General features: G+C 38.7%; 1 pseudogene; it reads left to right on the forward strand.

Annotated features, from left to right (window-relative positions):
• LOC103195833 lies at window positions 1-26,949 on the forward strand (annotated as a pseudogene).
• The last annotated feature ends 603 nt before the right edge of the window (window positions 26,950-27,552 follow it).

The raw sequence follows: 27,552 nt of genomic DNA on the forward strand, positions 1-27,552 counted from the left end.
ATGCCGATCCAGTATAGAAGGGTCATGCTGATTGTGCAGGATGAACAAGAGATGTTCAATCCACTGGAGACCTGGGTAAGATAAATGTTTTTTAGGGGATGGAAGTTAAACCCTATGACGAGTCAGGGCCCTGCTGTCCTAAGTTTGACCCAAAAGGGTCTGTGTGTACATTAGATGGCACAAGAAAATGAGACACAGGAAGATCAGAAAACAAATATTTTTCAGTACTTAGAGGTCTCAGAGAGGAAATTATTGCATATTTCAATGCAGGGCCACACAGGGGAGGCTTTACTCAGGGACAAGGCAACAACAGGCTGGAACTGTAGGAGAGTGTTTATGTACGGCAAGCAGGGGCAGAGGGTCTTGGCACATGCTAGAGTTTATTGATCAGTTTAAACATTTCTAGTGCATAACACAGGAAAAGGGAGATGTTTTCATCATGGGCACCATGCGGGGCATGGCTGAATGGGGCAGTGAATAACTATAGCCATTGAGAGACTGGGTAATAAGCTAGTAATAGGTTTCTATCAGGAGCTCTGGTAGTGTGGTGCCTAAGGCACTTGACTGCTAACCAGAAGGCTGGTGGTTCAAACACACCAGCCATTCCTCGGAAGGAAGGTTGGGCAATCTACTTCCATAGTGACACTGCCTTGGAAACCCAAGGAGAGGTCGCCATGAGTCAGATCTGACTTGATGGCAAATAACAACAACAGCAGGTTTCTATCACAAGGAACCACAGGAAACCATTTGGTTATTGCTAGAAAGGCCTGTTAAAGACCATAGCTTTTGAGAAGCTGTGTGAGCCATATCACAAATTGGGTGAAACTAGGAGGAAATAATGGAAGCCCAGGCAGCAAATTACATAGGCATCCAATTGGCCTTATGGCATATGCCACCTCCAGAAAGATTTTAGAGGACTAGAGTAGCGTAGTGCCTAAGGCACTTGACTGCTAACCAGAAGGCTGGTGGTTCAAACCCATCAGCCACTCCTTGGAAGGAAGATGAGGCAATCTACTTCCATAGTGATACTGCCTCAGAAACCCAAGGAGAGGTCGCTATGAGTCGGGTCCGACTTGATGGCACATAACAACAGAGTTAAAGGAAATACTGAGGCAACTCTCCAAAGCAAAACAAACTGTGTTAGAGTATGTAAGATGCATAACTTTTAAAAAAGATTAGAGCTGCTGAGGAGTGTGTGTGTGTGTGTGTGTATGTGGCGGGGGGGGGGGGCTTGAAAGGCAGGTGCAGATGGATGGCTTTGACAAATGGAGGTTTGTTTTTAACCTTTTTGGGGAGATGGGGTTCCAATGTCAGGCACCTGGCCATGGTTTTGAAATTGGATAATGGGTAGAGGCTGGGGCTCTGGTGGCATAATGCCTAAGGCATTTGACTGCTAACCAGAAGGCTGGCAGTTCAAACCCACCAGCCGGTCCTTGGAAGGAAGATTGGACAATCTACTTCCATAAAAATACTGCCTCAGAAACTCAAAGAGGGGTTTCTATGAGTCACATTTGACTCAAAGGCAGTGAGTTTGGTTTTGGTTTAACAGTAAAAGCTTAGATTGTTTTGAGGAGATTGTTGGTAGAATTATGGACATCAGGAAATTCTGGTGAGTTCTCAGAAAGAAGTGAGAAGAGTTATAGAGAAAGTCTCTATGGTCTTAGAGAATGCATATGGTGCCAGCAACAGACTATTGCTAGAAATATGAACACTAAATTTAAAGTTTCTGGTGAGGTTTGAAAAGAACATGTTGAATGTGTGCTTGGAAAATGGAGGAACAGCGATACTTTTTATGCAGTAGCAAAGAACCTCTTTGAATTATCTTCAAAAGTTTGGTGGAAAGTAGAACTTTAAGTGATGTATTTGGATATCTGGCTGATGTGATTTCTAAGCAAGATCTTAAAAGGGCCATGTGGTTTCTCCTTGCTGTTTTTGGTAAAATGTGAGCAGAAAGAGATGGACTTAAAAATGAATGGTAGAAAATGAAAACAGGACTTAGAAAATTCTGTTGTACAAACTAAGGACACATGTCCTAGAATATTCACCAAGGATGTGGCTACACAAATTTTGTTAAAGAAATTAAGCCTGTGACTGATGGATCTAACCAACTACTATGGCAGAAAACCCATCAACTTAGAGGGAAGGATATCGAGAAAGAACAAAAGGAAAGAATGTTGTCTTACCTCTTGAAATTCTACAGGTAGGAAAGAGACCAAAGGAGCTACAACTGTTGTCCTCCAAGAAAAGAAAATACTATCCTTGGAGCAGCTCAGAGATCAATAGAACTGTTGGAAGGAGCACAAGAAGTGGGCCTTTCTCCAAGTTGTGGGGCTCTGGATCTCAGAGGGTATAGTCACAGGGCCCTAGGTTTCAAGAGTCAGATCTTCACCAGCTGGGTTATGGAGTGTGGGGCTGCCATTAAGATATGCCAGGGGAATGGGGTTGCTACTCAAAACTGAGGGGGTAGGACTTCCATGCACAAGGGGCTGAAGAACAGGGCCTGCCAGAGTTGAGGGGGTGGAGTCACCACTCAGAAGGACTAAGAGAATGGGGTCACCCAAAGCCAAGAGAGCAGAGTTGTCACGCCAATGGACTTGGAAGGTGGAGCTGAAGCCCAGAGCCAAGGGGCCTCCATCCAGAATCCCGAGGGTGTGGCCAACACTCACAATCCGAAGGTCAGGGCCTTTGCCCTGATGATCTCAGAGAAGAGAGGGTTATTTTCAAGCATTGACCACTAACAGAAATTGTTATTCTGGGTTTTGGACTTTCTTGGTGCCTGTTGTCCTTGCTTTCCTTCCATTTTCTCCCATTAGTAATGGAAATGTATGACTTGTGCCTATTGCACAAGGTGGTACCTAAGTGGTACCTATTGGATCATTGAACTTTGGAAACAGGTAATTTGTAATCTAGATGTCATGACTTCACAGATGAAGAACTTTGCCTCAGGATAGAATATTAATAAATTCTCATCCATATTTGATTTAAATGCTTGAGAAGATGAGACTTTGGACTTGGAGTTAATTTAAGACTTTTGGAACGATAAGATGGGGTGAACATGTTTTGCATATGCCAAGGACATGGATTTTTGGAGGCCAATGGGTGGAATGTTATGGATTGAATTATGCCCTCCCAAAATATATGTGGTAAACCCTAACCTCTATGCCTGTGGTTATAATCACATTTGGGAATGGGCTATCTGTGTTATGTAAATGAGTCAAGATTAGTTTAGGATGTATCTTCAGTCATTCTTTCTTGAGATATAAAAAAAGATTAGGACAAGCAAGCAAGCAGAAATGGTTGAAGAGAGATGCCAGACCACATGATTGCCCAAGAGCAGAAATTCAAGGAGACAAGGACCTTCCTCCAGATCTAACACAGAGAGAAAGCCTTTCTCTAGAGCTGGTGTTTGGTTTAGACTTTTGGCCTCCTGAACTGTGAAAAAATGCTTTCTGTTTGTTGAAGCCACTCACTTGTGATGTTTCTGTTGTTTTTGTTGTTGTTGTTGTTATGTGCCGTCGAGTCGACCCCGACTCATAGCGACCCCTCCTTGGGTTTCCGAGGCAGTATCACTACGGAAGTAGGATTGCCCAACCTTCCTTCCGAGGAGTGGCTAGTGGGTTTGAAACCGTCAGCCTTCTGGTTAGCAGTCAAGTGCTTTAGCCACTATGCTACCAGAGCTCGTAGCAGCACTAAATAACAGGGACAACTATATCCTTCCTTCTATTTTGACCTTAATTTACTCTTCTTTTTCTATATCCAAGGTGGATGGCTTAGATAACTTATTTTAATTCTTTAGTATTTTCTAACATAAGCATTTAAAGCTATAAATTTCACTTTAAGATCTACTTTGGCTATAAAACCAAAAAACAAACTCACTGCCATTGTGTCAGATCTGACTCATAGCAACCACTCCTTGGGTTTCTGAGGTGGTATCTCTATAGAAGTAGATTGTCCAACTTTCCTTCCAAGGAGTGGCTGGTGGGTTTGAACCACCAGCCTTCTGGCTGGCAGTCAAATGCCTTAGGCACTACACCACCAGAGCTACAAATTTTGATATATCATACTTTCATTATAATTTAGTTCAAAATATTTTCCAATTTCCCTTGAGTCCTTGTTTTACCTATGATTTATTTAGAAGTTTGTTGTTTGATTCTCAAATATTTGGTGGTATTTTACAGATATCTAAATGTAATTAATTTCTAATTTAACTGTGGTCAGGGAACATATTTGATCTGGTTTTAATCTTTTCCCACTTATTGAGACATGGTTTATTGTGAATGTTCTATATGCATTTTTTTGGGGAAAAAGTGTCTTCTGCTGTTGTTGGGTAGAGTGTTCTATCAATGCCAAGTAGGTCAGGTTGTCTGATAGCGTTGTTCAAGCCTATTATATCCTTACTGATCTTCTGACTAATTTAATCACTCAGTGTCAAAATCTTAAACTGTAATTGTGGATTTGTCTGTTTCTCCCTTTTGATATATCAGTTTTTGCCTCATATATTTTGAAGCTTTTATTAGGTACATAAATTCAGGATTGTTAGGTATTCCAGATAAATTCACAGTTTTATGATTATGAAATATCCCTCTTTATCTCTGATAATGCTCATTATCTTGAAGTCACACACACACACACACAAAACCCAAACTCACTGCCATCGAGTTGGATTTGACTCATAGTGACACTTCCTTGGGTTTACAAGGCAGTATCTCTATGGAAGTAGATTGCCCAGCCTTCCTTCCTAGGAATGGCTGGTGGGTTTGAACTGTCAGCCTTCTGGTTAGCAGTCAAATGCTTTAGGCACTACACTACCAGACCTCCTATTTTGAAGTCTACTTTTTCTAATTTTAATGTAACCATTGTAACTTTCTTGTGTAGTATATTTGCATGGTATGTTTTTCTTCATCCTTTTACTTTTAAACTATTTTTGCTTTATATTTAAAGTGTATCTCTATAGACAGCAGATAGTTGAGTCTAGCTTTTCTAATCAGTCTAGGAATATTTGCTTTTTAATTGGAATATTTGTCTATTTACATTTAATATGAGCTCTGGTAGCATAGTGCCTAAGGCGCTTGACTGTTAACCAGAAGGCTGTTGGTTCAAACCCACCAGCCACTCCTCGGAAGGAAGGTGGGGAAATCCTACTTCTGTAGTGATACCGCCTCGGAAACCCAAGGAGGGATTGCTATGAATCGGGTCCGACTCGTCGGCACATAACAACAACAACATGATTTTTTAACATGGTTAGGCTTGGAGTATCTTGCTGTGTGTTTTACAGTTGTCCCGCTTGTCTTTTGTCCCTCTTTTTCCACTTTGTTTTTAGTTATTCATTTCTTAGTATTCTATTTTGCTTCTTTATTTGGTTGTTTGTTTGTTGGGTTTATTTTTTGTGCTTCTGGATTTTGCCACATATATCTTTTATTTTTAACAGCTACTCTAAGAATTACAGTATGCATTCATGACTCATCACAATCTACCTTGAATTTGTGTATACCACTGCCTATATAATGTAAGAAAATTATAATATGGCACCATTCACTGCCTCGATCTTTTGTGCTACAGCCATATATTTTATTTCCACAAATATGATACTTCCCACCATATATTGTTATTATTTTTGCTTAAAACAGTCAGTTGACTTTAAGTAAATTCAGAAATGAGAAAAAAGTATTTTCATTGACTCACATATTTACCACTTGCAGTACTTTTCATTTCTTTGTATAGATATGAGATACCATATGGCATCATTTCTTTTTAGCCTGAAGAACTTCCTTAGCATTTCTTGAAGTAAACGTCTGCTGGAGATTAATTTTCTCAGATTTTGTTTATCTGAAAAATTCCTTTACATCACTTTAATTTTTTTTCTCATTTTTTTTTGACTTTTTTAAAGTGCATCTTATTGAAATATAATTTATGTACAGTGAAATACACAGAACTAAAGTGACATGGGTCAATGCATTTTTTTTTTTTTCAGTGTTCCCTTCCTGCACCTCTCACCTCTGGCAACCAACAAAGAAAGTTTCCCTCTATATATAAACCTTTCCTTGACCTTCCACAACAACAAACTAATACTATATTTTTCCTTCTGTGATTGACTTATTTCACTCAGCATAATGTCCTCCAAGTTCATCCATATTATGTGATGTTTAGCAGACTCTGTATTATTCTTTCGTGCTGCATAGCATTCCATTATGTAATTGTACCATAGTTTGGTCATCCACTCTTCCATTGATGGGCACATAGGTTGTTTCCATCTTTTTGCTATTGTAAATAGTGCTGCGATGAACATGGGTGTGCATATATCTGTTCCCATCCTGGCTCTCATCTCTCTAGGATATATACCTAATGATGGGATTTCTGGGTCAAATGGTATCTCCAATTCCAGCTTTCTAAGGAATCACCATACTGCTTTCCACAGTGGTTATATCACTTCACAGACCCACCACCAGTGTATGAGAGTTCCAATCTCTCCACATCCCCACCAGCATTTGTTATTTTTTGTCTCCTTGAACTTTGCCATCAATGCTGGGGTGAGATAGGATCTCATTGTTGTTTTGATTTGCATTTCTCTGAATACCAATGATTGTGAGCATCTCTTCATGTATTTGCTGGCTACCTGAATATCTTCCTTGGTGAAATGTCTATTCATGTCTTCTGCCCATTTTTCAATTGGCTTGTTAATTCGTTTGCTGTTGAGGCATTGGAGTTTTCTATAAATCTTACAGATAAGCACCTTGGCAGGTACATAATTATCAACAAGTATGAATTTGTTACTGTCATTTTTGTTATGTGCTTTTTCATGGTGTTGGTTTCTTTATTCCGTAATTTTCTGTGCTGAGCTCATTTTGTTTCTGAATCATGTTCCTTCGTTGCTATTGTTTTAATATTTGCTAAATATTTGTGCTGGTCCTCTTTTTTATTTTGATGTGAAGGTTTATCATTTTTCTTTGAGGTTACCCTGTGATTTATAGTTTTCTTCCCAAGTTTAGAACAGTTCATTCTATCTTGTAGCTGTCCTGACTTCCCTACCACTTAGAAGTTCTACAACTATACAATTTTTTCCCTCTTTTTGGTTTGTAATTGTCTTCATTTGTCAATTGATATTTCTGGTTCCCTATTTACAATCTTGTAGGCTTATGTACTTTGGATACTTCCATAGTTGGGTTGGTTTCTGGGTTATGTCATCATGTATGTTAATGGTCAGTTGTTGTTGGCTGTTGTTGCTTCTTTGTCCAAAGGACTCCCTTGAACATCTCTTGTAAGATTGGTCTCGTTTTAACAAATTACCTTAATTTCTGCTTATCTGGAAATGTCCTAATTTCATCATCATATTTGAGGGACAATTAAATTTATTATAATAAATCATAATTATTGTTTGGAAATTTTTCTCTTTCAGGGTTTTATATATACCATCCCATTGTATTCTCACCTGCGTGGTTTCTGCCAAGAAATCTTATTGGTTGCCCCTTGTAGGTAACTTGGTTTTTCCCATGCTGCTTTCAGAATTCTCTCTTTGTCTTTGGTTTTGGTGAGTTTGATGATGATATGTCTTGGTGATTTTCTTTTGGGTCTATCCTGTTTGGGATTTGTCTGACATCTTGAATGGATATATTCTCATCTTTCATCATACCAGGCAAATTCTCTTCCGACAAATCTTTGACCATTTTTTATGTGGTTTTATTTGTCTCTTCCTGTTCTGGAATTCCAATTACATGTAGATTATTCTCTTTTAATAGTATCCCAAATGGACCTTAGGCTTTCTTCATTTTGTTTTGATCTTTTTCTGATTGATCACTTTCTAAAGAAGTATTGAGATATTTGCCTTCAGTGTCACTAATTCTGTCTTCCATTGCATCAATTCTACTCCTTTGCCCATTCAATGTCTTACTTATTTCTGAAAATTTAGTATTAATCTTCTAGATTTCTATGTGTATATTTTGTATCATTTCTAATTTTTCTTTTATTTTTGTTCTTGTATTGTCTTTTGAAATTGTTCTAGGATTTTCTCTGTGCTTTCCTCAACTTTGTCAGTGTTTTCTTTGATCTGTCTCTCAGTCTGTTGAAGGTACCCAAATATAATTCTTTTGAATTCTTTATCAGTGAGTTTCATTGCTGTGTCTTCCTTGGGGATGTGTTTTGGGTCTGTATCCTGGTCACTCATTTCTCTTGCTTTATCTTGTTTCTTTCTGTGCACTGTGTTGCTCTGTTGTCTCCAAAGCATTATGATGTCTTTGTGTTTATATTTAATTGGTGATTGTATGTTGAAGTGACTTGCCCACAATTTTTGTTTTCTTTGGATTTTATCTAAGTAAGCAGGGTACTGTGCTCCTCTATTTGCTAATTGGCAGCACTTATACACTCACCACCTGTCTTCTTTCTTGTTGTCAGCCTTGCATATGTCCCTGCTGTCTTTGGCAAGCAGAGCTTATTCTTAGGTCCCTGGAATCCAAATGACAATACTGTCAATTTAAAATCCAAAATGGCCACCACTTGTAAACATTCAAAATGGCTGTGCCCTCGGTCCCTTTAAATATCCAAAATGGCCACCACTTGTAAACATTCAAAATGGCTGCACCCTCGGTCACTTTAAATATCCAAAATGGCCACCACCACTTGTAAGTATTCAAAATGGCTGCACCTTCAGTCACTTTAAATATCCAGAATGGCTGCCACTTGTAAACAATCAAAATGACTTTACCCTCTGGACAGCAGAAAGTCCATAGTTCATGTTGTCTCCCTCTTTGCTATTTCCCTTATAAGTCAAAGGCCACCAGTGCAGTCCTCCCTGCAGCCCATGGTTACCAGAGCTGATCTTTAGGTCAATTCTCAAGTCGCAACACCATTTGGAAATATTCTGGATGTTGGTCCTGTCAGAGTAGTTGACTGTCCTCTGTTCCAACTTTCTCCATACTCACTGTTTTCCTTCAGGTTTTTCCACTAGTTGGTGCCTAATCCACTTCTGTATACTTCCTTTCAAAGCTCTGGACTCCAAGATTATCTTCTGGATCTCTGTCAATTGGTTTATCTTTTCTTTGTTGAAGAGGGTCTGTGTAGCTTGTCTGCCTATTCCTCCATCTTGTTGGAAGTCCATATGTCACCTTAATTTTTGAAGGATATTTTTTGCTGGGCATTCTGAGGTTACAGTTTTGTTACTTCTTTTAAATACTTTAGATATTTCATTCAATTTTCTTCTGTCTTGCTTTTTTTTTTTTTCTGATTAGAAGTCAATAAAACAAAAAAACCTCACTGCTGTGGAGTCAGATCCAACTCACAGAGACTGCTCTTTGGGTTTCTCAGATGGTATCACTATGGAAGTAGATCACCCAACCTTCCTTCCGAGGAGTGGCTGATGGGTTTGAACCGCCAGCCCTCTGCTTAGCAGTCAAATGCCTTAGACACTATGCCACCAGAGTTCCTTATTTCTTATCCTGTTCCTCTGTGTGTTATGTGTTAATTTTTCTCTTTCTGCTTTTAAGATGATATCTTTGTCTTTGTTTTCAGTAATTTGCCTATGATGTTATCAGATATGTTTTTCTTTATGTTTATACTGTCTGGGTTCTATGGATTTGTGGATTGATATTTTCTTTAAATTTGGAAATTTTTCAGTTAAAAAATACATAAATTTTAAACTACCAATTTTATCTTGCAATAAAAGAAAGAGGGAAAATCATATGATCATCTCAATTGGTACAGGAAAGGAATTTGACAAAATGCAACACTTATAATTTAAAAAAAAAAAACACTCAGAAAACTAGGGATAGAAGGAAATTCTTCAACATGATAAAGATCATTTATGAAAAACCCAAACTTAATATCATATTAAATATGAAAGACAAAGCTTAACCTTTAAGATTAGGAACAAGACAAGGATACTCACTTTCACTACTGCTATTCAACAGTTTACTATAAGTTATAGCCAGAGTAATTAAGCAAGAACTATAAAGTAAAGGCATCCCAATTGGAAAAGAAGAAATGAAACTATCTCTATTAACAGATTTTATAGAAAATCCCAAAATTCACAAGAAATCTCCTAGAGCTACTATATTAATTCAACAAAGTGGTAGATCAACATACACAAAAAAATCCAGTTGTGTTTCTATACACTAGCAACAATCTGAGGAAGAAAAAAAAACAGATCCATTTACAACAGCATCTAAAAGGATAAAAGAGCATTTTTCTCAGTCTTTTTTTTTATTATTCGATCAAGAAGAATGAGTTGGAGATGAGGGGTATGTTAATCACGTATCTGGCACCAACAACTGACTAGACTACAAGGAAAGATAGCAGATGTTTTGACATCAGGCATTCTTGTCACTCAATGTCTTCTCTAAGATCAATGTGCACCAAGGCCTGAAGTGGGACAAAGAATAAGTCAGATCATTGGATCTGACTTGCAACTATTATAGGGGATTCTACCTCTCTTGTAAGGTAGAAACTACAAGCCAAGCCAACTCCTATTAGAACAAGATTGTGGCAAGCACATCACTGTGTTTAGTCCAACAACAGCAAGTGGCCTACACCAGAAGGGCCACAAGGTCCGACCAGAGGAATCCAGAGAACAATAAGAATTCTTTCTCACTGGTATATTGCAGTTTTCATGGTATACATGGAACTAAAAACAGCCAGCCAATCAAGAGAGCAAGGGCAGCACTATAGGTCCTGTGGCTGTTGTACTTCTCCATACTGTGTAAGGCTTGCTGTGCATGAGAGCTGCTTCATGAGCCAGACTCACTATCTCAGCTGAAGTCAGACAGTAGCTGTGGTAGTTCTGTTTGTGTGTCAACTTGGCTGGGCCTGGTTGAGTGGCTAGGCAGCTGGATATAGTATTCCCCATGATGAAACTCCATGGTGGAATCTACTGTGAGCAGCTGAGTAGCTGCCTAGAGAATGTGGTTTGCTTCCTGTATATAAGCAGAAGCCTTGGGGAATGGTCTCTAGCTTATGGCATGCTTGGACCCTGCATGTAGTCATGTCATTGTTCAGCAGCCTGCTATGTTCTGCTGACCTTGAGACTTTCAACAGACTTGAATTAATGGCCTGCTGTGTGGTTTGGTAACATCGGGACTGTGTCATTTATTTTGTTGACCTTGGGCTTGTTAGCCTCAGCAGCCAGTAGCTGCCTGAGTGAAGAGATGCTTCTAGCTTCCAGTGGGCCAGGAGGCCGAGCTGAAGCCCAAGGTTGAGGGGCTTTCACCCAGCCCCTAGAGCCTGGCACTTTGAACTTGGACTTCTAGCCTCCCAAACTATAAGAGAATAAACTCCTGTTTGTTAAGGCCATCCCATTTGTAGTGTGTTTCCTGTCAGAGCGGCACTAGGTAACCAGAACAGTAGCTATCTACACTAGGTAACCAGAACAGTAGCTATCTACACTTTATGGTCCTCAAGACCAATAATAAGAAACAGCTGGCATGATGATCTAAGAGTGACATAGCCTGTGTGTTGGAGGAGCTGTTGTAGATGGCCACCAATGTCAAGTCCAAGCCGGCCCTACCAGTGGGCTTCCCATCAATCTAATGCTGAAGCTCCAGCTCTTCCCCTTTCTTGCTCCTAGTCTATCACAGACTTCCAGTTCTTATCACAGGAATCACACCAATTACCTAGAATGCTGCAGATTTGGTGTACCAAGGCTGTGGCATCAACTACATGTTGGTGCCAGAGAACATGTTGTTCATTAAATTATTCTTTAAATGTTCATTAAATTTGACCTCACTTTCCAACCATCTGCTCATTGGTTGGAAAGGGAAAGCAGTGGAAGATTGTCTAGAGTAGTATGCTCTGGTAGCATAGTGCATAAGGCACTTGATTGCTAACCAGAAGGCTGGAGGTTTAAACCCACCAGCCACTCCTTGGAAGGAAGGTTGGGCAATCTACTTCCATAGTGACACCGACTCAGAAACCCAAGGGAAGTCGCTATGAGTCGGGCTGACTCAAAGGCACATAACAACAGCAGTACACCATTGAGTCAAGCAGGCCCTTTGACTCCTAGGTCATGGCAAAGATAGGTATGGCACAGGCAGGATATAGTTTTTTGTGATGACCATGAGAATGTATTTCAGATCTGACTGCAGGGAGCATGATTGACCATGGTCCCCAGCTGTTTTACCCTAAAACACACCACTGCATTTGTGATGAGGTCACCTTTCTCACAGGTTACTGCCAGCCAATGTCTGAGGATGGCCAGGACACCAAGGCAGGTCAGTGACTGGGGATGTGGGGCTCTTTTGAAAAATGTCTTTGGCTTGAGGAATCTCTGTGGAACTTCACTGCAGGCTAAGGTACTTCTACCCAACATTCTTTGTTCCTCCATTTCTTTATTCAAGGTCAGACCCGCATATAGTCTCACAGCTCTCCTAATCTCTTCCTTTTTCCTCCTCCCCATTTTCTCCACAAAACCAAAACCAAACCAAATGCACTGCCATCCAGTCGGATCCAACACTTAGCAACCCCTCCTTGGGTGTCTGAGGTGTTATCACTATGGAAGCTGATTGCCCAACCTTCATTTTGAGGAGTGGCTTGTGGGTTTGAACAGCCAGACTTCTGGTTAGCAGTCAAATGCCTCAGGCACTATGCTACCACAGTGTTTCCCTAATAATTTTCATATTTAGTCCAATATTGACATTTGCTTCTTGGAACATGACATACCTTCTAAATTTATAGAATTCATTATATATCAAACACTTAAGGAAGAAAGAACTCATTGTATATAAATTCAAAATAAAATGCTAACTTATTTTGAAGTGAAAATAATCTTGATAAACTGAAAAAGATATTATAAGACAGTAAAATTATAGGTTCAAACCCACCAGCCACTCCTCGGAAGGAAGGTTGGGCAATCCTACTTCCGTAGTGATACTGCCTTGGAAACCCAAGGAGGGGTCGCTATGAGTCGGGGCTGACTCGACGGCACATAACAACAACAACAACAACATACTCCTCATGAGCATAGATGCTGCAAAAATCCTTAAGTATCAAGCAAATAAAACCCAGAAAATATAGAGGATAGTATATCATTGCCCATGTGAAATTTATTCCAGGAATGCTAAGTTTGTTTAACATTACAAAATCAGAATAATTCACCATAATAACAAAATACAAGCGAGAAACCATTAGGATTATCTCAGTAGATGCTGGAGAATCATGATAAAATTTAATATCCATTTACTATAATAAATTAGCAAACTGGAAATAAGAAGGACTTTCTCAACCTTATAAGGATATCTTTGAAAAATCTACAGCTAACACCATTGATAATGATGAAATATTAAACATTTCCCCACTAATATTGGAAGAAGGTAACAACATCTCTCACTACTTCTATCTAATACCATACTAGAATTTATACCCAGTGCAATAAAGCAAGAAATCTGTATATAATAACCACATCTACAGTATACAAATGTTTACCCTGTGGAAATAGACAGGCAGGCAGACAGACAGACAGTAGACAGCAGGGTAGAAATGAATTAAGGCACTCCACAACCCCTGACCCAAAAGACTGAGAGAAAGGAATGCATTTGGAAGTTAGTTACCAAGGCTCTTCATTGCACTTCCTGTTTAAAACTCTTTAAAACTTACCCCTCAACTAACATCCCAAGGCAGTGAGCAGGGGCTCTGGGAAGGGCCACAATGAGACCCTCAAAGATGTTGACTCAAGGATTCTCCCCTCAAATTGTAAGGCCTTTTCCTGCAGCGATTCCAAACCAAACATTTAAATGTGACCATAAGAGCAGAACTGGGGAAATCCTGGGGCTCATATCCTCTTCTCTCCTCTCATAAATCTCATTGGAACCAACCCTTCCATTCTGTTAATAGGTAATACACTCCTCCCTCCAAAAACAAGACCCTCCACCATAGAAACTCACCCTCAGAGTCCTTCCATTCCCTAAATTGTCTAGCAGGTTTCCTCTTCTCCTGCTGTTGTCAAGATGAGCTATCTAGTTCCTATGTATTTTAATATCTTTACATACACACTTCAATTGAATATAGAGGTTGGGCACATGTTAATTGGTTTGGGTACATACTAATCACTTTCTTTAGTAAGGCTGCCCTGTCTCCTAGATCAAAATTGGATGAAGTTCCTTTTATGACTCCACTTACATTAAAACTGGTCTTTGGCTTTAAATACCTCCAGTTGTAATGTTTACTGCATTCTAATAACAAACTCATTGTTTTGTTCTGTGAATAGCTTACATATTTTTAATGGTTAAGAAAACATTTTCTCATTTAATGATACCCTAAAAAATACACAAGAAAAAGGGTAAAACTTGGAGGTAGTTTTCAACTTAAATTCAAAAGTTTGTCAAAATATTTTTAATAGGTTGTAGCCAGCCTTCAATGACAGCAATCTAATAACTCTCAGGCTTAGTACCTGAGAGCAACCCATGAATGAAATATAAAAGTCCATTAGATAAACACTCCTGCTTCCCAAGTTTCTGGCTGACAATGCTGCAAAACATCCATTATACCTCTTGGATGTTTTAATGGCATCAAACATGCATTGCCATAGCGGAAACCTCAATAACATCTTACTTCCCTTGCACTCTTCCAAACTTTTTCTCTTTGGGATTCATTCCCAAATAAACCAAATGCACCAAAGTCTTTGTCTTAGACTGCTTTCAAGGAAGCTGTGCTAAAACAGTAGCAGAAGAGGCCTTAGAAAGTAAATTCTGAGGATAAAAACCCAGAACTAAAACACTAGCAAGTCTGATAGCAATAAGTCCCCTAATGATGGTGAGAAGTGATAACTGTCTATTTGGTGCAGGATCACAATTACTAAAACTCATCCCTGCTGCATTTGGATAAGGCACAGATTGGAGGGAAACATTTAGGATACGCAATAGTTCTGGCACGTGAGCATATGGGGACTAGGGTAACTAAAACTTTTGTGGAGTTGGATGGCATTTACTAACTGCACTGGAAGCCTGAAAGAAAGATGCTCACAGTCTCAGAGCAGCTAACTATCAATCAACTCAGAATATGCCTTGATACCATCTGGTAAAGAGATGATGTGTCCTTCAGTTAAAGAACTATAATAATTAGATCTTGGTCCTAAAAAGTGGCAGAGTTGCAAGAGAGATTAAATGCATGTTTCCTATGCTAAATCCAAGAACCCAATAAAGAAGGAGTAGTACATTGGACTCAAACAGAGCAATGACCATGAAGATGAATGGCAGCATTTATTCTGTATACATAGAGTCACCATGAGTCAGAGCTGCATCCATGGCTACTAACAACAACAAAAGGACCCTGAGAACTGGGTCAAGGTTATCCTAAGTAGATGACCTTAACAGTATTAAATCCTCATATTCGTCTGAAACCTCCAGGAGGGAAGAAGCAGGATAACACTCACCCATGATTCAGGACTTAATACACTGGAAATGACATATGAAATTGACCTTATTACATTGCTGGACTGTTTTCCTTGGAACTTGGACAGCCATTATAATGACCTTTAGTAAGTGGGGTAGATATTCCAGAACTGTATGAGTATAATGGTATTCACTACATTGATACAGATGCTCAGAGAGGTGGAAATGGTCATATATAATAGGTACATTCTTACACAGAACTCACCAGCTGACTATGTTCCCTCTGGATGGGCTCAGAGGACACATTCTTGACTAAGGCAATAAGGAATACATTTGAGGTGAGTAGAAGCATCATCTATAAGTTTAATGTCAGATGTCCACCATAGACAAAGATTGACAGTAGGAGATGCTGCCATGAAGCTGGGCTCCTTAATATAGATGAGGATGATAGGACTGGAATATAATCATAACAGGAAGCAAGCCTGTTGTTGCCACCAGTGTATCTTGACCTGAAAGGGTATGTGACATGGCTAATACACCATAGGTCCTCATGGGTGAGGAAGAGAGGTGGTTGACTGGAATATTTGACTTGTGGACTGAAAAAGGAAAAAAAAAAAAAAAAATTAAGAGCTGGTAAAATCTAAGCCAGTTCCCAGACTCAAAGTCCATTGTTTGAAGGTAAGAAACTGGATACTGCGAAGGATGGCACTACAAGTACATACCATAAGTATCCTTCCAATCCTTTCCCAAAGGATTTTGTGGCCATTTACCAAAATTATACTCTGGGAACCCACAAAAGGCTATCTATTCATGGTCTGGGCTGAAACTGATGCCAAGAGAATCAAAATGCCATTATGCTTCCTCAGAGCAGGCCAGATAATAGCATTCTAATTCAAGGCAGTCTCAGTGAGTTCAGTGAGTACAACAGTCAAAAGATATTACATCCCCCCAGTCCCACAAAGTTATAATTTCTTAAGTCCCTGAGTGCATAATTACAATGGATAGACTTAGAATCTGGCAAAAAATCTGTTGGTTCCTTGGCTTGGGTTGTAAGGCACAGGAAGGAACAATTTTAGGGACTTGGACTTAGTTGTTCGTAGCATACTGGTTCCAAGTAATACTGAATCCTGGGGTAGAATTACTGAGAAATAGTACCAAAGACTTAAGATAGGGACCACTATCACTTCATTCTTTATCATATTTATGGCCTCTGTACAAACATGATGCATCATGGCAAATGATAAGGATTATACAGTTTCCCATATGACATTCCCAATTGCAGCTGCTTTGCTAGATGTAAGGTAAGAAACTGGATGTCTTTATTGATAGAATCAATGTAGTTTGTTGCTCTTGATATGTTCTATTAGTCCACAGAACATAAAACATGGTCTTTTCAATCCTCATTGAGAAAGTATTAAAATCAGTTTATACTTACAAAGGAAAGACAGCAGTACACCTTTAAAACTTTCCTGCTTTCACTGTATAGACCATGGGGATCTGATCTTGATCATTTTGATATACCATAAAACACCATACTTATTCTCTCTATTCAAGATGTCATCCTAATTGGACCAAGTGAAAGAGAATGGCAAGTTCTCTGGCTTCCCTAGAGAGACATATGTATCTCAGATGGTGGGAGATAAAAATCCTTCAAAGATTCAAGGTGTTTCCACATTTGTGAGGATCTTAGGATTCCATTCATCTGGTGCATGCCAGGGCATCTCTAAGGAAAAATGTAAATTATTTTCTCCTGTGTCTCCTACTACCAAGAAAGGACCACACAATTTGGTGGGCTTCACTGGATGCAGGCACCATATACCATACTGGGTAACATTGCTCCAACACACTTATTAGATGATACTGAAGGCTTCTGAGTTCAAATGGGGCCAGAGATGTGATGTGTGGTACTGCCAATAGTTAGTTGCTTGGTCATGTGTCCATTGGGTACCTATAGAATATATTCTTTAATCTGAGAAAATGTTGTGTGGGTTCACATTTTAGTAAATAACTTCTAATGAGCCTTCAGGTAGTGCTGCTGATCAAGACACTGTGGGTAAGGGAGGCAACCCCATATCTAGAATACATATTTCTGATGAATCACTGCCTCTGCCTGTGTAAAATTAGTCTGATATTCAACAGGCCTCCAAGTAGCTGGTCACTACCACTATCAAGACCTAATTCTAGGGTTCTTACAGTTGACATTATCAGCAGTGACAGTAGCTAGGTAAATCTTCATGAGAGCCAAGCTGACTGTCCCATGCATAGCCTCTATTCCTGTCACTATAAATACTTCTTTCACGAACCATTTGAGGAAGTACTAGGGTGGCCAAGGACAGAGGATGGTTGATCTCAAATGGACAAGTCAATCATGTTCATCTTGTTATTGTTCATCCCATAAGCCTCTCTGCTGTTTGGCTGAAAGTTGAGCCATGGGTTGAGCTCAGCTCCAGGCTTGAAGCATGACTAAGAGCCATGGTCTTGGGGGTTTGACCAGTCTCTATCAGACCAGTAAAACCAAAAACCAAACTCACTTCCATTGAGTCAATTCCAACTCATAGCGACCCTCATTGAGTTTCCAAGGTGGTAAATATTTGAGGAAGTACATTGCCCTATCGTCCTTCCTTGGAGTGGTTGGTGGGTTTGAACCTCCAACCTTCTGGTTAGTAGTCAGATGCCTTAGGCACTGTGTCACCAGAGCTCCTTATCAGACCAATAAGCCTGCTCTATTTTATTATTTTGAGTTTTGTTTCACATTTTTCTCTATTGTGATTCCTTTCAGAGTGGTCAGCAATGTGAGCCAGGCACCATCTAGTTCTGGTCTCAGAGTTGTGGAAGCTGAGGTTCATGTGATCCACTAGTCTCTTGGACTAATTGTTTCCATGTGACTTTGATTTTCTTCACTCCTCTTTGCTCTGGGCAAAGAAAGACCAATATTTGCACCTTAAATGAACACTCGCAAACTTTTAAGACTCCAATCACTACTCATCAAATAGGTTCTAGAACATTGTTTTTGTAGACTATGTTATGCCAATTGACTTTGATGTTCCCCAAGACTATGGTCCTGAGCTCCCATGCCTGGTGACTCATTCTCTCAAGGTGTTTAGTTATGACTAAGAAGTTTTTGTAACTTTGCCCCCCCATTTGCTGTACTATATATATGGATAATTTTACAGAGCATATAAATGTGTATGTAGAAATAGCATCTGCCATTTGATCCAGCAATCCTGCTACTAGGTATATATCCTAAAGTAATGAGAGATAGGACACAAATAGATATAGGCACACCCATGTTCACTGCAGCGCTATTCACAATAGCAAAGAGATGGAAACAATCTAAGTGCCCAATAATAGGTGAATGGATAAACAAACTATGGTTCAAATGCACAATGGAATACTGTGCAACATTTAAGAATAACTAAGAATCTGTGAAACCCCCATAATGTGGATGAACCTGGAGGGCATTATACTGAGTAAAATAAGACAATCACAGAAGGACAAATATTGCATGAATCCACTATTTTAAAAAGCAAATTTTTACACACAGAAAGAAATGTTCTTTGATGGTTACCAGGGATGGGAAGGTAGGGGAGGGAAAATCATAAACCATAAGGTAAGAGATATAAATTATATTGGGTGAAGGCAAAAAAGAAACAAAAAGAGGATGACCAGCAAAATATCACTGAGGAAATGGAAGACATGGAGAGGTGCAAAGGAGTTATAGCAACAAAGGTAAATACTATAACATATAGAAAGCTGTAAATCTTTATAGGAGCAGACTGCTACATCTTTCCCCTACAGAGCAGCTGGTGGGTTCAAACTACCAACCTTTGAGTTAGCAGCTGAGCACTTTAATCACTGAACCACCAGGGCTCCTTAGGTGATGATAAAGGGATGTATATATTATCTGTTGGCTCTCAGCCCCTATCTAACAAGGGTTATACCCCAGATGTTAACCCCATCTACTTCCAGTTTGCTTGGCATCAATGTCCAGCAGATTCCTGAGAGCATCCATGTCTCCAAATTTGAGAAAAGCTCTGGGGCAGAGAATGAAATGTAGCTAGTATGGGCTTAAGTTGAGATGCTGTCAAGTTGTATCAACATAAAACTGGTTTCAGTGGCCATGGCTGGAATGAAAAGGTGAGGCAGAAATGGTTTGAAATAACACACAAGGTATTAATACACCAGCCAATATAAGAGAAAGGAATATGGTGAATATAAAATAAGATTCAAATCAGATCAGTGTTCAAGTACCACAATAAATGGTGACACGATTCCTATGCCAGAGGTCTATTTAATTCATCCTATATTTCTTTTAGAAAAAAAAAAAAAATCTGACAGTGACAAAGAAGCATTGGAAATAAAGAGATTAGTCAAAACATTCTAAACAAATACTCATAAAGAGCGGGGGGCAGGGAAGAAAAAGGAAAAGAAGAAAAGAATTAAGTTGTGGCAAATGGAACATAATGATTTTTTAAAAATGTACCTTAGTGGATTATAAATCAAATCTATGTTTAAGGTGAAGTGATCATTCCTAGAAATAAGTTTCCTAAACACTTCCTTGAAAGATCAAAGAGAAATATAACACATAGGAGATCTGAATAATGATTTACTACCTCAATATAGTAGGAGCGTAGAACTTCACATTTTATAAAGAAAAGATATATTCTTATTTACACATAAAATTATTGTGGCCCTTGAATGTGAACATTTAAACATCACTTTGCCTTCAGTATGGATTATACCTCACCAGAAAGAAAACAAAAATCCTCATAACTGGCCAATAAGCATCATGATAAATGGAGAAAAGATTGAAGTTGACAAGGATTTCATTTTACTTGATCCACAATCAATGGCCATGGAAGCAGCAATCAAGAAATCAAACAACATATTGCATTGGACAAATCAGCTGCAAAAGACCTCCTTAAAGTGTTAAAAAAAAAAAAAAAGCAAAGATGTCATTTGAAGACTAAGATGTGGCTGACCTAAGCCATGGTATTTTTAATCACCTTATATGCATGCAAAACCTGGGCAATGAATAAGGAAAATTGAAGCAGAATTCATACCTTTAAATTGTGGTGTTGGCAAGGAATATAGAATATACCATGGACTTCCAGAAGAATGAACAAATCTGTGTTGGAAAAACTACAGCCAGAATCCTCCTTAGAAGTGAGGATAGTGACACTTCATATTAAGTACTTTGGACATATTATCAGGAGGGACCAGTCCCTGGAGAAGGCCCTCATGCTTGGTAAAGTAGAGGGTCATTGAAAAAGAGGTGGACTCTCAATGACATGGATTAATACAGTAGCTGAAACAGTGGGGTCAAACACAGCAAAAGTTGTGAAGATGGTGCAGGACCAGGCAAGCGTTTTGTTCTGTTGTACATAGGGTCACTATGAGTTGGAAATGACTCAACTGCACTTAACAGCCACAACAATAGCTCCATATAACAGAGCTTGGACATTGCCAACCTACACTTGTGAATTTGTCATTACTCTTAAGCATATATACCCAGTGTATAATATAATGCCTATCTTTATTTATGATCTTAGATTAATCCAGGGAAGTTTTGCAGACATTGCCAACCATGGTGTCAGTCTATAGAAATTGGTAAATTTGAAGTTCTTCTTCCTAAGCAAAAGCATAGAAGTAAAAGGAATCATGTGTCCAAGGTTTTTAGTAAGTATTCTGGTAAAGATGTTAAACTTTTCAGAACTTCTTTTATTAAACCTTCTGAGAAGTTATGATAGGCAAATTTCAAAACCTATATTGCAGGTTGCTAACCAGTCTTTGTCACACCACTATCTAATCCTTTATCCATTTGATAGTGACACTTCCTTTACCACAAAATGAAGCTTACATTCAGGCATAGTTTCTGGCCTCGTGTTTTAAGAGAAGAGTTCATTAGTATACAGATTACAAAATTATAAGTGACAAGTGCATGAATAGATTGTTGTTGGTAGGTACCATTGAGTAGGTTTCAACTCATAGTGATGTTATGTACAACAGAATGAAACACTACCTGGTCCTGTGCCATGTTCACAATTATTGCTATATTTGAGCCCATTGTTGCAGCCACAGTGTCAATCCATGTCTTTGAGAGTCTGCCTTATTTTTGTTGGCCTACTACTTTACATAGAAGTTCTGGTGGCCTAGTGCCTAAGGCATTTGACTGCTAACCAGAAGGCAGGCAGTTCAAACCTGCCAGCCACTCCTCAAAAGGAAGATTGGGCAATCTACTTCTGTAGTGACATCACCTCAGAAACCCAAAGAAAGGTTATTATGAGTCAGATCCAACTCAACGACAGTGAGTTTGGTTTTGATTTGTTCTACTTTATGTAGCATAATATCTTTCCCCAGGGAGTGGGTCCCTTCTAATAGACTAGACTAAAACCAAAAAACCAAACTCACTGCCGTCAAGTCAAATCCGACTCACAGAGAACCCTCCTTGGGTTTCCAAGTTGGTATCACTATGGAAGTAGATTGCCCATCCTTCTTTCTGAGGAGTGGCTGGTGGGTTTGAACTGCCAGCCTTCTGGTCAACAGTCAAATGCCTTAGGCACTACACCACCAGAGCTTTGCAGAGTAGACTAATCACACAAAAATACCAGTGGTCTATCTCATCTTGTTTAGTATTTCAACAGAAGCAATAGGCCAAATTCACAAGTGTCAATGGGTGAGCCTTCCTTTTTAAGTACTATCATACAAGAGATAAAAGATATATATTTTTGAGTTAGTAAGCTGGCTTCAGAATCAGCTGGATTTCAAAGTCAGATCTCTCTTCAGAACCTATATAATACATGTCACTTAACATTCTGGTCTATTCTATTCTGTCAGCTAGTAATTGGTCTTATTTTCATGACTAACTCTTCTTTTTGGTTTTGGCTGAATTGGATTATCCATATATTAGCCTCATTCCTCAACTTCTTCGAGGATCTACTTGCATAGTTAAACCCTACCATTTAGGCACAAGTCAGTAGCTTCTTGACTTATGTATCCCAAGAGGCTCCAGGGAACTCTATAAAGCCAGAGGACTTAGACCAAACTGCCATAGAAAGGGTGGACATTATCATCCACCTGAATAGGAAGAATGTCCTACTCAATGTTCCACTGGCTCTGGACCTGGAGATTCTTATGGAAGAGCTAAACCAAATATATCAGCCACCAGATCCATCAAAGACACTGGAGTCTGTATTACCATGCCCTGTCTCCCTGGAAGAGATCTGAATTGGCCTGAAGATGCTTTTTGGAAAAGTCCATTTGAATCTACCTTGGATAAATTGACTCATATCCATGGGCAACATACAAGAAGTGTGTTCAGGAGCCAGGGTTTGAGGAAGTCCTACTACAGAACGATACACCATCTGACAGATTTGTCATTGAAGTAGGTGCTGTTCCAAGATAATCTATATGCAAAAAAAAAAAAAAAAAGTATTTCTACATTAAGATGCAGAATTGTTAATAGTGAAACATGGAGACAAAACAAAGATTATTGACTATGAAAGAAGAGGCTAGCTCCAATGATATCTTAACCAATATTAAGCAACAGGATGCAGATTTAAAAGCATTTATACTAAAGTTAAAGTCACTGGTGGTATGTAAAAGAGGCAGAAAAAGAATATGGAGTTAAGGCAAATGAGAATGAAGAACTAAAACTGGTTAAACCTCTCATAAGAAACCAAGACTCACTGAATAATTCATACTACAACTGGTATATTCTTGTAACAAATGTCATCCAAACTAAATAAAGCACTTGGATTTTCTAAAATAAATTAAATGGTTTCCTGTGTTGTCATTTGATCCTGAATCTATAAGCAATGATGTGGTCAAAAAAAAGCAATCATGAGCTTACAAAAACATCAAATAGCAAACTTTCACCTTCTCAAATCACTTTTCAACCTTCACTCCTCCAAAGTATGAAGAAAAGACAATGACCATTAGAGAGATGATACCTACTCTCAATCTTCACCTATACCCCAGCTGGATCTTCTGCAAAGAGACCTGAAAAATGAGACATATAAGTCTCTAGAACCACATTTGTGACAGAAAAAAACAGCTTCTGAAGTCAGGAAACTGATTCCTCACAGATATAATGAAAAGAGGGAAATTTTTTGTGGTGTTTCTATTACTCTCTTCATTGGAAAACTCAGTGGATCCACTCATTGATACCTTCTGCACTTTCTACAAAAATATCAAAGGGATGAAAAATATTTTGTCGGTCTCTGTAAATATTCAGATTTATCAGCTATTCAAAGATCTACAACAAATGGCTTTGACAAGGGCATATGAATTAACAAACTTTAAATTTAGAACAAATAGCCCTAACCTTAAACTAAAATCAGTGATACACTCATCAAGTTTTTTGCCCTTCTGGAGATCTTCTGTTATCCTGGAGAAAAATGAGAGGCTACCTTGACTGTAGGAGATCTGGTAGCATAGTGGCTAAGGCACTTGACTGCTAACCAGAAGGCTGGCAGTTCAAACCCACCAGCCACTCCTCAGAAGGAAGGTTGGGCAATCTACTTCCATAGTGATACTGCCTTGGAAATCTAAGGAGGGGTCGCTATGAGTTGGGTCCGACTCGATGGCAAATAACAACAACAACAACCTTGACTGTGCTAGAAATCTTCTGAAATTAAGTGTAAAGACACAGACATAATGAATCTAAAGTCTTAGAATTTAGAAAATCAAAAGAACACTTTCATTGAGGTGATAAGCATCCTGGTGGAACTTCTATTTTCCTTCTGAATACTATTCTTCAACATCTTTCAAAAGAGACAAATGTAAAACCCCTAAAAGAGTTGACACAGTTCTTGGCAGAGTCTTCTAAAGCAATATTTGGAAAAATTATCAATTTTTACCATCATCCAAGACCTACAAAAAATTTACATATGTTATGTAAGAAAAAAAAGGAACTGATTTTTCAGAAATTGGAAAATAAGTGACCAATTTGATCAAATGTAAGGTGATAAGCCATCAGAATTTCATTCCTATACTTCTCCTTGTGGATGACTTTGAAGAACAGGAAAACATACATTCTCTAGAATATCACCCATTTCAGTTTAGCAAAGAGGGCTTTGTGATACAAATAATAATAATAATAATTGGTAATTATCTTAAACTGCATGAGATCCCAGAATCCCAATGAAAGTACAAAATTAGCAGACAGTATTGCACTGAAGGCATTGGCAAAAAACAAGCCTCCAAGAATTGATAGACTATCATCAAGTGAGATGTTTCAACCAACAGGTATAATACTGGAAATGCTCATTCCTCTATGCCTACAAATTTGGAGGAAAACTACCTAGCCAACTGATTGGAATGTTCATGCCCATTACAAAGAAAGGTGATACAACAGAATGTGGAAATCAAATTATCAAACAATGCCTAAGGCATTTGACTGCTAACCAGAAAGCTGGTTGTTCAAACCCACCAGCCACTCCTTGGAGGGAAGGTTGGGAAATCTACTTCCGTAATGATACCACCTCAGAAACCCAAGGAGAGGTTGCTATGAGATGGATCCAACTGCATGGCAGTGGGTTTTTTTTTTTTTTTTAATCATTAATATCACATGCAAGTAAAATTTTGCCAAAGAATGGTTGCAGCAGTACCTCAACAGGGAACTGCCAGAAATTCAAGCCAGATTCAGAAGACATGGAATGAGGGGCATTATTGCTGATGTCAGGTAGATCTTGTTTGAAAGTAGAGAATATCAGATAGATATTTATTTGTGTTTTATTGACTACACAAAGGCATTTGACTGTGTGGATCATAACAAATTATAGATAACATTGTGAAAAATGAGAATTCCAGAACACTTAATTGTTCTCATGCAGAACCTGAGCATAGATCAAGAGACAGTTTGTTCAACCAGAGCAAAGGGATACTGCATGATTTAAAATCAGAAAGTGTGCATCAGGGTTGTATCTTTTCACCATACTTATTCAATCTGAATGCTGAGCAAATAATCTGAGAAGCTGGACTACATGAAGAAGAACTTGACATCAGGATTGGAGGAAGACTTCATTAACAACCTGCAATATGCTTTCTGAAAGCAAAGAGGACTTTAAGTACTTACTGATCAAAGACTACAACCTAATTAAAAAAAAAAATCTCACAACTGGGTTAATAAGCAGTGGCATGATAAACTCAGAAAAGACTGAAGTAGTCAAGGATTATTTCATTTTAACTTGGATCCACAATCAATGCCCATGGAAACAGCAGTCAAGAAATCAAACAACATAATGCATTGAGCAAATCTCCTGCAAAAGACTTCTTTAAACTTTTAAAGAGCAAAGATGTCACTTTGAAGACTAAACTGTACTTGGCCCAAGCCATGATATTTTCCAATTGCCTTGTATACATGTGAAAGCTTGACAATGAATAAGGAACAATGAAGAATTGATGCATTTGAATTATGGTGTTGGTGAAGAATACTGAATATACATACCATGGACTGCCAGAAGAACTAGTATATCTGTCTTGAGAGAAGTACATCCAGAACATTCCTTAGAAGGAAGAATTGTAAGACTTTGTCTCCTGTATTTTGGACATGCTATCAGGAGGGACCAGCCCCTGGAGAAAGATATTATGTTTAGTATAATAGAGGGTCAGTGAAAAAAGAGGAAGACCATCAATGAGATGGACTGTGAGGATGGTGCAGGGCCAGGTAGTGTTTCATTCTGTTGTACAGAGGGTTGCTATGAGTCAGAACCAACTCTACAACACCTAACAATAACAACAATAATACATTAGGTTACCCTGGAAACCTGAGAGTCTAGAACACAAGATGGGAAGCTATTCTATACTTCTAAGCTGTGGAACATGGGAGATATCCATGTGTGTGCACCATTCACTCTCCAATTGCTATTTTCTGTTTAAAAGAATGGGGAAAAAAAGCTTTCACTTGAGTAAAAATCAAATTGCACAAAGATATTACCTGAGAATATATTGTATGTTTCTGTGATGGAAAAAGACAAATTTCTCCATCGTGGACAAACTTTTCTGCTTCTGAGACAATACAAGGCAGATGGTGATGAAACAGACACTTTATTTTCTCCTTTAATCAAAGCTTTGCAGAACAAAGAAATTGAAATGTCTTGATTGCAGGATGCATTTGATTCCCACAAAATGCATTTATTTGCAAGATATTTCTACATTAAAGAACTTTAACACAGTTCTGGATTGGGCAAATCAGGCCAAAAGGATAGCAACTGAAAATTCCTTTTTCTCACATACACATGGTCAAGTCTACAAAATGAAAACAAACTTGGAGGAACATTACTGTTAATGATATAACACATTTCACAGAAGAAGCTGAAAATGCCTCAAGAGCTTTCAAAAAGTCCCAACAAAATGATAGTAAAGACTATGGAACAGGCCTGGTTACTATACAATCCCAAAGAAAATATGACAGATATCATACAGCTGATTTATTGGGTGAAATAGAACTCAGTCTTTACACTAAACAGATTCTTCAGCTCACTGCCTTTTTCCATAAAGAGAATGGATTAGTTGGGTTTATTTTTATTTTTTTTTTTTTAAAAAAAAAACCCTATGGTGCAATTTTCATCAAGAATGGGTACTATTCCTGTGGGTTTCAGAAAATGAACATCATTTTGCTCTTAGGAATTTCAGATCCTAACTACAACATTTATGTTGTTGTTGTTGTTATGTGCCATCGAGTCGGACCCGACTCATAACGACACCTCCTTGGGTTTCCGAGGCAGTTATCACTACGGAAGTAGATTGCCCCATCTTCCTTTCGAGGAGTGGCTGGTGAGTTTGAACCGCCAGCCTTCTAGTTAGCAGTGAAGTGCCTAGGCACTATGCTACCAGTGCTCCCACAACATTTATAATCAGCTATAAAAATGTACTTTGACTTTTGTGTTAATTACATGGTTCTTCTGAAAACAAGGAATATCCAAGGCGAAATGGTGGAAGTCACTTTAAGCTGGATAGTCTCACATAGTTTCAGGAAATACATGAAACTTTCCTGCCATTTAGATTCGGACTACAAAGCAAAGAATTGCTCCAGTTGTTGCAGGTAAAGGCTAAAAGCTTTGAGAGCAGATAGGTTTTCTGGACTCCCAGAAAATCTTAATCCAAACTATCAAGATGCTGCAAACATAATGGAAAATACAGTGAACAAATACACCTTCCTATTTCAGCAAAACCCAAATAAAAGTACTTTGCTATTTAAAGATGAAATATATTTTCCATTCGTTTGGAATACTGACCTAGCTCT

Source organism: Orycteropus afer, unplaced genomic scaffold (genome assembly GCF_000298275.1).
Source record: "Orycteropus afer afer isolate SDZICR_OR568_19922 unplaced genomic scaffold, OryAfe1.0 scaffold00059, whole genome shotgun sequence".
In the NCBI taxonomy this organism is placed as follows: Eukaryota; Metazoa; Chordata; class Mammalia; order Tubulidentata; family Orycteropodidae; genus Orycteropus; species Orycteropus afer.